Source organism: Helianthus annuus, chromosome 10 (genome assembly GCF_002127325.2).
Source record: "Helianthus annuus cultivar XRQ/B chromosome 10, HanXRQr2.0-SUNRISE, whole genome shotgun sequence".
Classification (NCBI taxonomy): domain Eukaryota; kingdom Viridiplantae; phylum Streptophyta; class Magnoliopsida; order Asterales; family Asteraceae; genus Helianthus; species Helianthus annuus.
The window spans coordinates 54,370,927-54,387,191 of NC_035442.2; positions in this window are offsets into that span (position 1 = coordinate 54,370,927).

Genomic DNA, 16,265 nt, shown 5'->3' on the forward strand with positions numbered 1-16,265 from the left:
TGGATGCATACCCGAGTCACCAGTTCCGGGGAAAACCCGCCTGCCCGAAGGCCCACTACGGTAAAACCCGGTTCGGCTCGGTTTTAAACTGGCGACCTCCAAATCAAATATATTTTACGAAACTTAAAATAAAATTAAATAATATTATTTATTGTTTATACATTTACGTAGTTTTAAATAAATGGTTAAATTTATTAAGACTTCGTTAACAAATTTTGCAACAACAGAATAATTTATTTTTATCTCGAAAACCAAACTTTGTATTAATATATTAAATATTTTTATTTTCACTATACAAAATTACATTTACTCGAGCCATGTAATAAATGAGGTTTTTTAAGATATAAATTTTTATTATTTGATATGTAAAATTAGATTTGTTTAATTCGTACAATACACGGGTTTTTTTTTAAGGATATATATTTTTTATTATTTAGTATAGAAAATTATATTTATTCAAACCGTGTAATGCGCATATTTTTTAAAGATGTAATTTTTTTTTATTATTTGGTATATAAAATTACATTTATTCAACCCGTGTAATAAATGAGGTTTTTAAAGATGTATTATTTTATTATTTGGTAAACAATATTACATTTATTCAACCCGAGTAATACACGTGGTTTTAAAGATATAACTTTTTTATTTGGTATATAAAATTATATTTATTCAACCCGTACAATATGGTTCTTATATATATCACTTTTTATTATTTAATATATTAAATTATATTTATTCAATCCGTACAATAAATGAGGTTCTAAAGATATATCGTTTTATTATTTAGCATACAAAATTTATTTATTCAACCCCGTGTAATACACGGGGTTATAACCTAGTTATTTATAATAGAATATTTCATCGCAAATCCCTGACAAATATCATTTAGCGACTTATTAGAGAATGAATGGTCCACTGTAAAAAATCTATTTTAGAGTAGTGTGCAAAGGAATCAAGAATATAAAGTTACAAGTCTATAGAACATATATCCTATTCGAATTTGAAGATGGTGTTAAAAATCTATTTCAGAGTATGACTAACATAAATATTACAAATTACAATAACAATAGATTGTTTGAAAGATTATCGTCATGTATAATTATGATAACGGTCATAGCCGTTACGTGAGACAACTCAACAATGAGATTTTTCTTTTTGCCCAAAGTTGCCATGGTTTATTTTGCATTGATTCTCTTAAAAATGTAGCATTGGTTGATTTTGAATCATACATAAGAGTTCTGTAGGTCCCTAAATCGGAGGAAGGTCCCTAAATCGGAGGATCGATTTTCACTACGGAATCCTTGTTTATAACAAACAAAGTTAAGTGTGCGGAATCCACTTAACTAAGCCAACCAAACATAGAACAAGATAAACACGCGGTTAACCAAAGAAACACACTCGTTTGATTAATCTTGAGAAATGCCAACTGATACAAACACAGTTCTTACAAGCAACAATGGTAAACTAGCATCTCCAACCTTATCAGATAACATTCTGTTCCTATATATAGCAGCTGGGCTAACAGCATTGACGAAAGTGAACTTGGGCCGACGAAACAGATGAAAGCCCAAGTTAAAGCCCAACAGTCAACGAATCAAGTCTGATTCGTTGACCACCTTGACGAATCATAAACGAAACTGACAGATCTGATTCGTCGACAACAAATTGACGAAACAGTCCTGTTTCGTCAAGGGCTGCACTTTGCATACTGTTTCTGCACAACAGTTTGCAGAAACAGAACTGGAACAGAAGTTGTTTACAAAAGACATTAATGCCCTTTCATGCGACATGCATAGTTTAACACAAATTACAAACACGAGAGACAAAATATGTCGGACACAAGCGGATAGGAGGATATCCGACTTGGTCGACTACGGATACAGACTCGATAAAAGACTAAAGACCGTACAAAAAACGACACTACATACAAGACTAGCGACAGACACAAAAAGTGCACCAACAAACTCCCCCTTGTCTGTTGCTCGTCTTCGGTCTTCATCTTGATCTTCACAGGTGACGCCTTGACCAGGAACTACCAGAATGTATTCCCCGGTAATAGCAGTAGCATGCAATTCGTTGAAACTTTAACGCTTGATGAGCATCCTTGTCTTCGTAGATGATGTCATGCCTGTACAACTTCGTGATATCAGACGCCGACATATTCACCAACCACATCGGGTCCAGTATTCTAAAATTCTTGTCATCGTTGAATACGATCACTGCTTCATGCGTATCCGAATCATAACACCATAGACGCATGTCTCCAAGAAAATCCTGTTGCATCGGCATGAGAGGAATCTTATCTACCACTCTCGGAGGATCATACACCAGCTTGTACCTGCCTGTATTTGTTTCCGGATCAAGTGTGAACCTGATCTGCTGATGCCTTGGAAACTGCGGTTTGTAGGACTTGTCTTTCCATCCTGACTTCCTGTTCATCTTGAGAAGACGTGCAAAGTGAGAAGCACCTTCAAAATTTGAGCGATTAATGAGCTCAAGTTTTGTAAGAGCTGCCACGTCGTAGAATGGCAGTGATAGGATACTCAGCAACGATCGGAAATACTGAATCCCGAACTCCCTTTTGATGGCTATACAGTGGATTTCTTTAACAAACATCCAGCATAAGATACGCCCACTTGGCTTGGCCTTTTCTAGCCGTAGGAAATCGACCTGTTCAGGTTCAGGAGCTGGCTTTGCAACCTTTGACAGAAACCGCTGACGCCACGCAGTAAACGCATCTGTGGCATTCTCAGAAGCGTCACGGTTCTTCAAGTGTTCATCAATGTCCTCAACATTATCCTTTAACCAGTCCTCATCAAAAGGAGCAAATTCGGTACCGTCTTCTCTCACATAAGTTGATTTCTTGGCAACACCTTCAAAGACTATTTCTTCAACATTTTCCACATTCATAGACTCCCCAGTCTCCGGTTCACTTGGCATTTTCTCTACTTCTTCGTCGTTTACATCACGCATTGCCATGAGAGTGATCATCTGTTGAGGCGTGAGATCTTCAACTATCTCACCCTCCTCCAGTAGTCCTTTGGTGACTGGTGGTACAACCTGCAAAGCAAAATCTGCAGTACTGGGAACAGAGGATGTACCAGCTAACGCCTCTAGGAGCTGTTCTTCACCAACAGTTCCACTAGAGCCAGCCTGAGATGATCCAAGAGTTGACGGTTGATATACAATGATAGTAGATGAAGTACCAGCTGGGGGTTGCTGAGGTGCAGTAGCTGTATCTGGATTACCCTGATCCTCTGGGTCTTCATCCCGTTTTTGCAAGATTTCCTGCTGCTTGCACCGATCTTCCCATAAAGTCGCCACGCGCTTTCTTAGGAACTCATACCCCCTCGTCATTGTCTTTACACCCTCAGCAATAGTTGTATTCCTTGATTCATACCAGTTCTTCATATAATCACACCGACCCTTCAAGTCTTCGGCCAGTTTTTGAAGAACAGAACTTCTCCTATCCCGTTCAACTTCAGACGCTTTCAGACGCTCATTCTCTGCCTTAAGCCTGTTGATCTCTTCCTGTTGGTGTTGGATAGTGGCCTGCTGTGCACCAACTGCTGTTTTTAACCTCTCAATCTCCACCAACTGACTGACTTGGTCACGTTTTGTGATATGAATGAAGTCAGTTTGCCTTTTAATCCGATCAGCCGCAACTTCAAATTGCATAAACAAGAAGTTATTCTTTTCATCCTGTGTCATATCTGTAAAAGTCTGCTGTCGTTCAGCACTTGGCCCAGCTGTCGTTGCTCTAATCGATGCTGCCATAGAGCGTTGAGGAGTAACTTGAGCAGGCACAGTTTGAGCTGCAGGAGGGGTTGAAATCACAGGAGGTTCAGGAGTGGGTGCTTGAGGTGCCGATCCTCTGGAGGAGGTACTTAAGTACTTTCGAGCTTTCTTTCTCTTATGATGCTCAGCAGCTTTATCAGCTTTCCTTTTCTTTGCACGCTCCGTTTCAGGGTCTTCAGGAACATATTCAGGATCATCTTCCTGTCTTATCTTTCTGTACCTTCTTACCCCACGTTCATCCCGATACATTTCGTATCCGGGTTCAAGTAGAAAGTCATCCTCAGAATCTGACTCCGCCTCATCGTCACCACCAGCTGAGGTGTCACCAGCTGACACTCCCCCTGCTGAGGTGCCACCAGCTGAAGCACCAGCAGTTGTGCCTACACTCGATGCACCAACTGCACCAGCATCACCACCATCATCACCATCACCACCATCATCATCACTATCAGATTCATCTGATACTTCAGGTTCTGGACCGAATTTCTCACTCATTATCCTTGTCAACTCAGGTTCTTCGTCATCAGATTGACTTTCTGCATGACGCCACTTGTTATCTTCAGGAGCAACATACGTAGTATCATGAAGAGCACCGAAAAGTTTCCTTGGAGGGTTACTCTCCTTGTACCGTTTATGTGCTAAGTTCCTGATGAGACGTAAAGAATGGAGATTCATAGCTTCAATTTTTAGCAGATCATTGTCGGCTTTTGGCAGGCTTGGATGCTGAACGTTCATGATCATCTGCAGAAACCGAGGGTACATCCAATATTTGCTTCCGATGGTTCGATTCTTTCCCGTCCTCGTCAGATTCTCTTTCATATACTCAAATATGAACCTTGAAATACTAAACGGTCTATTTAGTACCAAGGCCACAAAGAGTCCCATGAGCTCGTTACTGGCCATATCATAACCGGCCCGTTTGTTGCTTATACACTGGATGAGAACGTGCAAAAGAAACTTGTATCGAAGCGGGAAGTCACCCTTGTTTATCTGCATGCTGAAGATATCACCCGTACACTTCATCCGTAATAAACACCCACGGATGCACATGATAGGAACAGAAATTGGCGCGTCCGGAATATCCTGTAGCTGAAGAACTTCATTCAGAATCTCCGGTGACACAATCACGTCCACGTTCTCTACCCGACCGCTGATAACTTCTTTGCCATCCAATTCTCCAACATGTGCCGAATCCCAGAACGCCTTGATTAGAGACTTGTATATAGGCGTTGAGAATGTGATTGCATAATTGATACGCGATTCCCGGATCCATTGTGTAATATCTTTTAGCTCGATCAGTTTCTCTTCTGGATCCAAATATGCAACCTGATTATGCCGCTTTTCCGACATGATTTCCTCTTCCGTTTTGTTTTCTTTCTTAGTTGCCGGCTTACGTTTACCTTCCTTGGGTGCCATCTGCAAGTATAAACGTCCATAGTAAATAATAGTCACATACACATACATTTGGACATGTATGGATACAAGTTCATGTATCCACTAGACATACAGCTTGTCATACATGCCCACTGTGAACAGACTGCCTACTGAGAATTTCACTAAGGCATTTTGGCGAAACAGACCACATTTGACGAAACAGGAAAGAGTTTGACGAAACAGATCTGAGTGTTGACCAGATCTGTTTTGTTGACCCATTGTGATTCGTCAAAGGATCCTTTGACGAAACAGAGATGTTTTTGACGAAACAGAAATGGTTGTTTGACCAGATCTGATTCGTTGACCATCCAGATTCGTCAAACCATCCTTTGACGAGACAGAAGACACTAGTGTTTCGTCAACGAGTCTGATTCGTTGACTCTCTGATTCGTCAACATGTCTGTTTCCCCGATTTCTGATTCGCCGACTGTTCAAATTCGCCGGAATAAGGATCTGGGTTTTGTCAGTTTCGCCAAACAGACAGTTATAACATGTTTTGATCACCATAATCCACAGAAAAATTACCAACAACATGTCATAATTTTATTTAGGGATGATGAGTTCTTAGTCATTTTGTCAAAAACCCGGTACAAACCCTAAAATCCATTTAGCAAGCAATACCCTGTTTTGTTATTCAAACCCAACCCGAATCAGAACAGGCAACAAACATACAAGCACTTAGGATTAGCAGTTAATATGTAAGCCAAACAATTTAAACATCATTATAAACAAAAAAAAAAAAAAACCGAAAATCCGGTCACCGATGAGGTTTCCGATGATATCCGATGAGATCCGACGGAGCCAAAACTTAAAAAAACACGAAGATAAACGACATTGCACCTTTATGTTTGTAAGTTTTTGAAGAAAATCCGAAGATTTAGTGAGAAATATGAGATAATCGCCGGTATGGTTCTTGACTGTTTGGGAGAGAAGATGATGGAAACTTTTGAGTGTTTTTGAAAAAGTGAACCACATCTCTGACATCAGAGACTTTTATACACCGCCCCACCTTTTTGGCGAAACAGGCTTTTGACGAATCTGATACGGGCTTTGACGAAACAGACAACTGGGCCTTATCTTGGGCCTAAAGTTAGCCCGTTGGCGAAACAGGCTTGGGCTCCCTGTTTCGTCAAAGTCCTTGACGAGATAGACTTGATTCGTCAATGTGAAGCAGATTGACTAACGACTGACTTTGACCAGGTCTATTTCGTCAATGGTTCTTTTATTCGTCAATCAGATCCTGATTCGTCAACTTCAGTTTCAAAAACACCAAGGCATGAAACTTTTTGCATACTGCACACAGGGTTTTAGCAATTTAACAATTTTGACATTCGTTTGAGTTTTCAAAAGCAAGAACGATTTATGAAGTAGGTTTCAGGCTTCCGGTCATAAACACCAAGCAACATCTTTGGCATAATCAAAAACAAGCATAACCACTACATTTCCTAAAATGCTGAAAATTAAACTAAATGCAATTGAAATGATAAAATAAATAACTGTACAGATGCAACTTTTTCGAGTTTCAAGGATAAGGAATCATACCAGCTTACGGTCTTAGTCAACATTATTTGATTTCTGATTAAAGTTCCTAACAAGTATACTACCTCGATTATCGATATTGTTGTCCACATAAACTCATACTTATCAAACGTAATCATACTTAGGAGATACGCTTTACGGTAAGAATTATACTTACAAGTCGATGTGAATCCACCTCACGACACATTCCCGTATCAAGGCATGCACGAGAGTTCATCTTACCGGTGAGTATACTGATTATCATCTGTTTGACCGTATAAGATGTGAGATACTCACTTATTTTGATTTGAAAACCAAGCCCTATGTGATAGAATCACTTATTGATGAGGAACTTGATTTTCGATGCATGAGGACACTGGAGCAAGTCCGTGAACAGGTCAGTACTTTCGTACAGCAGAGAGACGAACTTGACTCCCGGATAAATGTGATATTTTATCACTTATTTGTTTGGACATGTGATTGTTGATCACTTATTGAGGTCGTATGCAATATGTACACGTATGTATAGTATCATGGAAGATCTAGACTTGCGTCCCCGTTATTTTTCGGTAAAAGATACAACCATGATACCCAGATGATAAGCAGCATAAAGACCGAATATCTCAGAACCTCGGCAATCTATCAAACGAAATTTCGGTACTAAGACCATATGCCAATGAATGGTTCCCACCTGACTTGAAGTCTGTTAGGTTTGTATCATCCTGCACATTTTAGTTTGATTGTGAGCCTATCGATACATCGTTAGAATAGATACTAATCATTTGTTTAATGATTTCAAACATGTTGACTGACCACACCAGTGAATATCATCACTTTCCTATTTCCAAGAAACTCATTTTTGGGTTTTTTTTTTTTTTTTTTTTTTTTTTTTTTTTTTTTTTTTTAACCAAAGAAACAAAAGACAGAAACGTAACACATCTTTTTGGATTTTTGAGATTTTCTAATGTTTTTGTATTTTCTTGAAATTTTCTCCCCCTAAAATGCTAAAAGATTATAAAAGGAAAATCTTTTTGTATTTTTCGGATTTTGAAAGAAAATATTTACAAAAACGATTAGCCAAAGAGTTTACTCAGGGAGCACCTTAATGCCGTTGACCAAAAGTAGATAATCAAACCGTGATTTATCAAAGGCTTTTGTAAACAGGTCGGCACGTTGGTGTTCGGTGGGGATATGAATCACATCGATTAATCTTTTATCAAAACAATCACGTATGAAGTGATACTTAATTTCGATGTGTTTGGTCTTGGAATGCTGCACAGGATTTCTAGTGATCTGTAAGGCAGCATTGTTATCAACAAAAATAGGAGTAGTTAGGAATTCAAAACCGTAGTCGTGCATTTGTTGTTGTATCCACAAGACTTGGGAGCAACAACTTGAGGCAGCGATATATTCTGCTTCACAGGTTGATGTAGCAACGCACGTCTGCTTCTTGCACTGCCACGTCACCAGGCGACTTCCTAAGAACTGACATCCTGCTGTTGTTGATTTGCCGTCAATTTTGCAACCGCCGAAATCAGAATCACTATATGCGGTCAAATCAAAGCTATCATCCCTAGGGTACCAAAGACCGGTGTCTGGACATCCCTTCAAATAGCGGAAAATCCTTTTTGCAGCTGACAAATGGGAGGCCTTCGGATTGGCTTGATATCTTGCGAGCAGGCATGTTGGATACATGATGTCAGGCCTCGAAGCAGTAAGATACATGAGAGATCCGATCATAGCACGATAATAGGAACAGTTGACACTTTCACCCTTCAAATCCGGAGTAATCCCGTGATTCTGCGGAAGTGGGGTACCGATGGGCGTTGCTTCGGACATCTGGAACCGGCTCAAGATGTCACCAACATATTTAGTCTGATGGATGAATATCCCAGACTCGGTTTGCTGAACTTGTAGGCCCAAAAAGAAGTTCATCTCTCCCATCGCGCTCATCTCGAACTTTTCCTGCATAATTTGCTCGAATTCCCTGCACAAAGATTCATTAGTGGAACCAAATATAATATCATCCACGTATACCTGCACCAGCAGAAGATCTCCATTTTGTTCCTTGACGAAGAGGGTGCAATCAATAAGGCCTCTTCGAAATCCATTTTCCAGAAGATAGTTGGATAGGGTTGCGTGCCAAGCTCTAGGTGCTTGATGTAAACCATAAAGAGCTTTGTTTAGCAACCAAACCCGATCAGGATGAACTGGATCTTCGAAACCTGGAGGCTGTTCCACATACACCTCTTCTTGAACTATCCCATGAAGAAAAGCACTTTTCACATCCATCTGGTAGACTTTGAATCCCTTAAATGATGCATAAGCAAGGAAAATCCGAATAGCCTCTAGACGAGCAACTGGTGCATAGACTTCATTGTAGTCAATCCCCTCTATTTGACGAAAACCCTGAACGACCAGTCTTGCCTTGTTACGGATAACCACTCCACGGTCGTCCTTCTTGCATTTGAAAACCCATCGAGTGCCAATTTTCTTGTAATTCTCTGGTCTTTCAACAAGCTTCCAAACACCAAGCTTTTGAAATTGCTGCAGTTCTTCCTGCATGGCTTCAACCCAAGCATTATCTTTCAAAGCTTCTTTCCACGACTTCGGTTCTTCTTGTGACACATAACACGCAAAGGACCAGTCATTCTGCTGACCAGATTCTCTGATGGCTGAATACAAACCAGCATTCTGGTTGTTTCTCAGCTGATTACGCGTCTGCACACCGCGATGGACATCTCCTATTATGTTCTGCTGGGGATGGGTATCATGAATCCTCATTTCAGGATTATCTGGCACACGAGCATTGATACCCAAATTGTTAAAATTAAGATCAACAACCAACTCCACACCAGGGATGTGTGTAGAGGTGGATGCATTCCCTTCAGCAGTATCTACATTCTGCATATGAGGTGTATCAACAGAGGCACCTTGAACAGGAGCAGCTGGAGCCGAAGATCCTTCAGCTGCATCATGATATTCATCATCTTCAGAAGATTCATTATAATCAGCAGCATCTTCATAAACCTCATTTTGAACCATATTGTTGACAGACGAAGAAGCTTGTGGGTCAACAACAATAGGTCTAACCAAAGGCGAGACAGCAGCGTTGTCACTTTCCAACAACATCCTAGCCGCTGCTGATTCTTCGTCAAAGGTTGGCAGATTGAAGGAGTCAAATAGTCCATCATAATCGAACATCCACGGATCACCCGGAGCCCTAACAGGACTCGTGTACCTTTGAACCCTCACTTCACTCCATAGCTCTATCTTTTTAGTAGCTAGATTCCAAACACGAAAGTTTGGAGTTGCATATCCAAGGAAGAAGCCCTCGATAGCCTTTGCTCCAAATTTTCCATCTGGTTCAATCATAGTACAAGGACCACCAAAAGGTTCTAGGTAAGAAAGATCCGGTTTCCTTTTCTGAAGGAGTTCGAAGCAAGTTTTGCCATGTCTCTTTACTGTAAGAACTCTGTTTAATGTGTAGCACGCAGTCGACACAGCCTCCCCCCAGAATTGAACAGGGAGTTCCGACTCTACTAACATTGTTCTTGCAGTTTCTATTATCGTGCGATTCTTCCTCTCAGCGACACCATTTTGTTGTGGAGTACAACGAGAACTGTATTCATGAAGAATGCCTTTAGAAGTACAGAACTCATCCATAACTTGATTCTTGAATTCAGTTCCATTGTCGCTTCGGATCCTTTTCACTTTCAACGAATAGAGATTTTCCAACATTGTGAGAAGATCCTTGAGGATGCCAGGAGTTTCACTCTTGTGTGCCATGAAGGATACCCAAGAAAATCTAGAGTAGTCATCAGTAACTACTAGACAATAGGCATCACCAAACGTTGTCTTGTGCTTCATAGGTCCAAATAGGTCCATATGAAGACGTTCGAGAGGCATGCTGACCGTGTTGATTTTCTTCAAGGGATGGGATTTCTTCGTTTGCTTCCCCTTTTGACATGATACACAGATGTCTTGTAAATGAAAACTTCTGACGGGAACACCATTCACAAGATTGTTCTTCACCAGATGGTTCATTTTCCTCAAGTGAATGTGGCCCATTCTTCTGTGCCAAGATATCGACTCCTTTTCAGTGGCTTTAGAGACAAAGCAAGTGACTTGTGCAGACGTGGTAATGGCTTGGCTCATATCGAGAATATACAGATCATTAACTCTCGGAGCCGATAAGAGAATCCATTCTTGTGGAATTTTGAATCCGGGTTTTAGCACATAGCAGCCGGCATCATCAAAATGCACGGTGAACTTCTTATCGCAGATTTGCGACACACTGAGAAGATTATGATCAATTTGACGAACATAATTGATCTTATCGAAACACACAATACCATTGGAGATACTTCCCTCTCCAGTGATATATCCGCCTTTGTCTCCCGCAAATGCGACATAGCCTCCTCTAATATTTCGCACGTCGTACAGAAGCCTTAAGTCGCCAGTCATGTGCCTGGATGCTCCACTATCAACAATCCAATGACTATTAATAGTTCCTCCTGGAACACCCTGCACATGTTGTTCAAAGATCAGTTGAGGATGGGGACCCAAGCCATAGTGGTCTTGGGTCGTCCCTGAGCATCACGAAACGTGATCTCGATCTGTTGATGATTCTCAAACACATTAACTCCCCCTGAACTATCACCCGTTTTAGGTCTCCAAGTTTCTTCTTGCCTACCAGATTGAGTGTTATAAATTGTTTTTGAAGATTCTGGCTTTAACGGCTGTGACACACTTGATTCCCTTTTAACTGTTTTAACTTCAGGTTTTAAAGCTTTTTCAACAGTTTTCACATTCTTACGTCGTAGTTTCAATTCTTGTTCTTTAATTGTTCGTTTATCACGTTTTGGTGAAACAGACTGACGTTGAGGGTGAACCTTTTCAGGTGGAGGTTTCTCAACAAATTTTTCTTTTGGAGCGTTTGGGCAATTTTTAATGATATGCCCAAATTCCCCACATTTAAAGCATGTTCTCCTTTCAACAAATTTGGGAGAACTTGATTGACCATGTGATGTCGAGCTTGTGGAACCAGAGGTACTAGCCTTTTCATCACACCCATTTGTATGTTGAGTGTAATTGTTATCACTGTTACGTTTTAAGATTGTGACTTGTTTTACAAAATCTGTGTTAGATTTGTTCTCAAAAGTTTCAATCTTATCAGTACCCTTGGATGACACAAACTTGACATCTTTTGCTTTCTTTTGAACTCGAGCTCCTTTTGTTTCAGACTTCATCTGAGAGACTTTATGCTTTTGAGCTCGTTTGACTGGTTGTTTACTATTAGAAGCAGTAGGTTGTTGAGTGGTTGACGATTTTTGATTACCAAACTGTTTTCATATCTCAGCCTTAGGAATTGGATCACATTGTGTTACCACAATTCCCGGAAGTGTTTTTCCCAAAAACTTGTTTGTGTTGTCTTCAAAGACTTTATCAATCAAAGATTGATTAACATTTTTAATTGGAAAAACGTGATCTGAGTAGATTTTATTATCTCCAACCAATGTATACAACACATTACTGCTTTTAACAGTAGACACACATGTCACATCAACTTTGACAGAATCAATCACTTGTTTCTTAACAGATGAGACATCAGGAGTATCAGGATCACAAAGAATGTGATTCTCTCGTGGAATAACTACTCCTTTCATCTTGTTAAGCGATTTATCCTGTTCACTTACATCCACTTCTGATTCATCATCCGATGTCTCATAGTCCTCGATAATTGGAGGACTTTGCTTCATGGATGATGAAGTTTCTTGTTCCTTAGAGGATGTGTTTGAAGAATTGTCCGGTTTGAACCCTAGCCCAGCAGCAAAGTCCTCAACATCAAGAGGCACACTGGGTTCATACCGAGGCATTTCCTCCTCATCAGGCATCTTGGTATAATTGTTCATCAAGGGGGGCGGACATTTCTTATACCCTATGCCTTTCTGATTTCCCTTCGGTTGTTGAACATCGATGATGTGATCAAGCACAAATTGGGAGTTAGAATAACTTTCCAATTTTTGTTTGATCGCATCATGCTCGCATTGGGCAATGGCTAATTGCTTCTTAGTTTCTTCCACAATGTTAATGTATTCATTTATACTTACTTGCTTGTGGTAAACTACTTTGTTAACCTCGGACACATTTTTCTTTAATGTTTCTATTACAGATTTAAATTCTTTTTCATTCCGAGTTAAAGCCATGTTCGCCTCTTTGCATTTCGACAGTTCAATAACTAAATTCTGATTATGACTATGAAGCTTTTCTGATTCAAGCTTCATATCAGCACATGATTTACAAACACTAGGAGTAGGAGGTTCAGAATTTACCTGACTAGAAGAGGCTGAGACGTTTGCCATAAAAGCAGTTTGAAAAGAAAAAGCTCCATCTTCAGAAAAGAACTTCTCCATTTCCTTTGATGCAGTAGCCGCCTTCCTAATCAGAATTGATTTCTGACATTTAAGCTCATCAGCTTCATTCAGTAGATCTTGAATATCAGCACCTCCTTCCTCCTTCACATCAGGCTCAGACTGATTATCTCCAGAAATAGAGCCTTCTTCATCAGAACTACCCGAATAACCAGAGCTGTCATCACTCTCAGAAAACTCTTCCTTATGAACATGCTTGATGTGATTGATAATCTTTGCATAACAAGCTGTTCCACCATTCTGATCACCTTCTCCAAATTGCACAGACCAGTCACATCCTTCATCAGCTTGAACTGTCAAAGCCCGATTGGGATTTGATGGTCCAGACTGGTTCTGATTGTTGTTGACTGCCACAATCCTCCTGTCTTGATTTTCTTGCTGGGCATTCACATTTGAAGTCCTCGTCTGGTTTCTAAAGGGGTTATGATTGCCTTGTTTTTTTGGTCGAGTGCACTCACGTTTGAAGTGCCCTTTCTCGCCACAATTAAAGCATGTGACAGCATTAATATCAAACCCATACTTCGTGTCTTTCTTTCCTTCCAACGAAGTTCTACCAGTACGAGCCATGAAGTCTTTGGCCCTTCTAACTGCACTTGCAAAAGCCCACTTAATATCCATCAACTCCATTTCTTCCTTGTCGATCTGTTGATAATCTTCATTGGTCATGTTGATGTTACCAAGCTGACCTGCTACCAAACCACAGTAAGCACTGACCATCGTATTAATAATTTCCATATGCTCCTTAGCAACTTCAATGCTGAGGTGTGAAAGGTTTGAATTATCAACTCAGATTGTGTTAGGGTTTTGAGGTTGAGGATTGCTTGTATAGTGAGCCTGCTGTTGTTGTTGTGGAGGTTGGACTTGTGGCTGAGATGGAACTGGGATGTAAGATCTTGGATCAAATTGGGGTTGTGCCGGGTTAACTTGAGGTGTTGGAATATATGATCTTGGATCAAAAACAGGAGCAGCAGTTGATTGAGGAAACGGAAAGGAGCTTGTATTGGACACAAATGCAGTTTGCAGTTTCGGTTGCTGTGCTGCATTGGATCTGGCCAAAGCGTCGAAGCCTGGAAGGTACATTTCTGTATTCTGAGGAACGGGAGCTCGCTTTGCTTTCCTAATTTCTTCATCATTTTTATGTTCCAGTTTCTGAATGAACTCATAGATGTTAACCGTGTCTAGAGTTCCAGTGTGCTTCAACAGCTCAATAAAAGAACTCCACTTAGGAGGTAAAGCGTCAGCAAACTTATTCACCATGTCTTGTTGAGTAGATACAACCCCATAAGCAACCATTTCACTAATCAGATGATAGAAACGTGTTGTCATATCGTTTAGAGTTTCGTTTTCCAAAAACTGAAATGAATCAAACTCTTTCTTCAATAAATCATGACGAGACTTTCGAGTAGCTGCATTGCCTTCTCCTCTAGCAACTAAGGCATCCCACAATGATTTCGTGTTCTTGCAGTAGGAGAACTGATGATAGATATCTTTGTTGAGAGCTTGTGTAAGTGTGGCAAAGGCCTTTTTCTCCAATTCATAAGCCTTCTTGTCATTTTCGAGCATGTTGGCATAACCTTCTGAAGTGGACGCTGCAACTTCAAGATTATCATTGAATGCAGTGATGAAACACGTCCAAAGATCGGTGCTTTGCCCTTGAACATACGTGTGAAAGCGGTTTTTCCATGATGGAAAGTCGTTCATATGGTTCAACTTTGGTGGACGATTGTTGCTGCCCGTTTCGCTCTCACTAATCAGAAGATTTTGAATGCTTTGACTTTGATTGGATACCAATGCCCATTGACTTGGACTGATTGATGGCGGTGGAAACATACTTTTCGCCCAAGCTGCAGCAGAGGTGAGTTCTTGACTAGTTTGGGAGTCAATACTCCAGTCCCAAGGACTTGTACAACTCATATTTGATCACAATTACCTGAAAACTTGAACAAACACTTGAAAACACACGGTTATGGTTAACTTGCAAACCTTCTGTTGAAAATTTGAAACTGCCTTGACGAAACAGAATGATGCTTTTGACGAAACAGAAGTTGACGAAACAGAACCTGTTTCTTCAAAGAAGTTTGAGGAAACAGATTTGTGATTCGTCAAAAGGACCTTTGGCGAAATAGACTTGATTCGTCGAAGGGACTTTTGGCGAGATAGATGTGATTCGTCGAAGGAATCTTTGGCGAAACACTTTTCAGTTTCGTCAAAGATACCTTTGGCGAGATACTCCTGTTTCGTTGACTTTCAGTTTCGTTGAGTTCTGATTCGTCAAAAAGGAACTGTCAGAGTTTGGTGAAAGTTGGTGAAAAGTTTATACCCCAACCTGTCTACTCACACGCTCTCCCACACCTGCTATCCACCAACTCAGAAGTATGGTGGATAATAGCAAGGGTCAAACACTCTTTCAAAATACAAATCTTATCCTTTTAGATCAAAACATGCCTTTTATCAAGAACAATTTTGAAGATGATAAATAAAATGAAGAACACTTTCAACACTCAAGAACTTTAAACCCTCTGGAAGCAGAAATTTGTATAAAAACTTTCAACCAAAACCAACCGGTTGAAAGTGTAACCTTAAACTAGTATGGTTTTTGGCAAAACTTTCAACAAACAAGCAATAAATACACCTTTTATAGAGTATTTTTCCAGAAAAGTATGAAGTTTCAAGAATTTTTTTTTTTTTTTTTTGAGCTAAAACAAACACAAACACAAGCTAGACAAATCGAACTACGTTTGATTTTAAACAAAGATAAGAGCCAATGCTCTGATACCACTTGTAGGTCCCTAAATCGGAGGATCGATTTTCACTACGGAATCCTTGTTTATAACAAACAAAGTTAAGTGTGCGGAATCCACTTAACTAAGCCAACCAAACATAGAACAAGATAAACACGCGGTTAACCAAAGAAACACACTCGTTTGATTAATCTTGAGAAATGCCAACTGATACAAACACAGTTCTTACAAGCAACAATGGTAAACTAGCATCTCCAACCTTATCAGATAACATTCTGTTCCTATATATAGCAGCTGGGCTAACAGCATTGACGAAAGTGAACTTGGGCCGACGAAACAG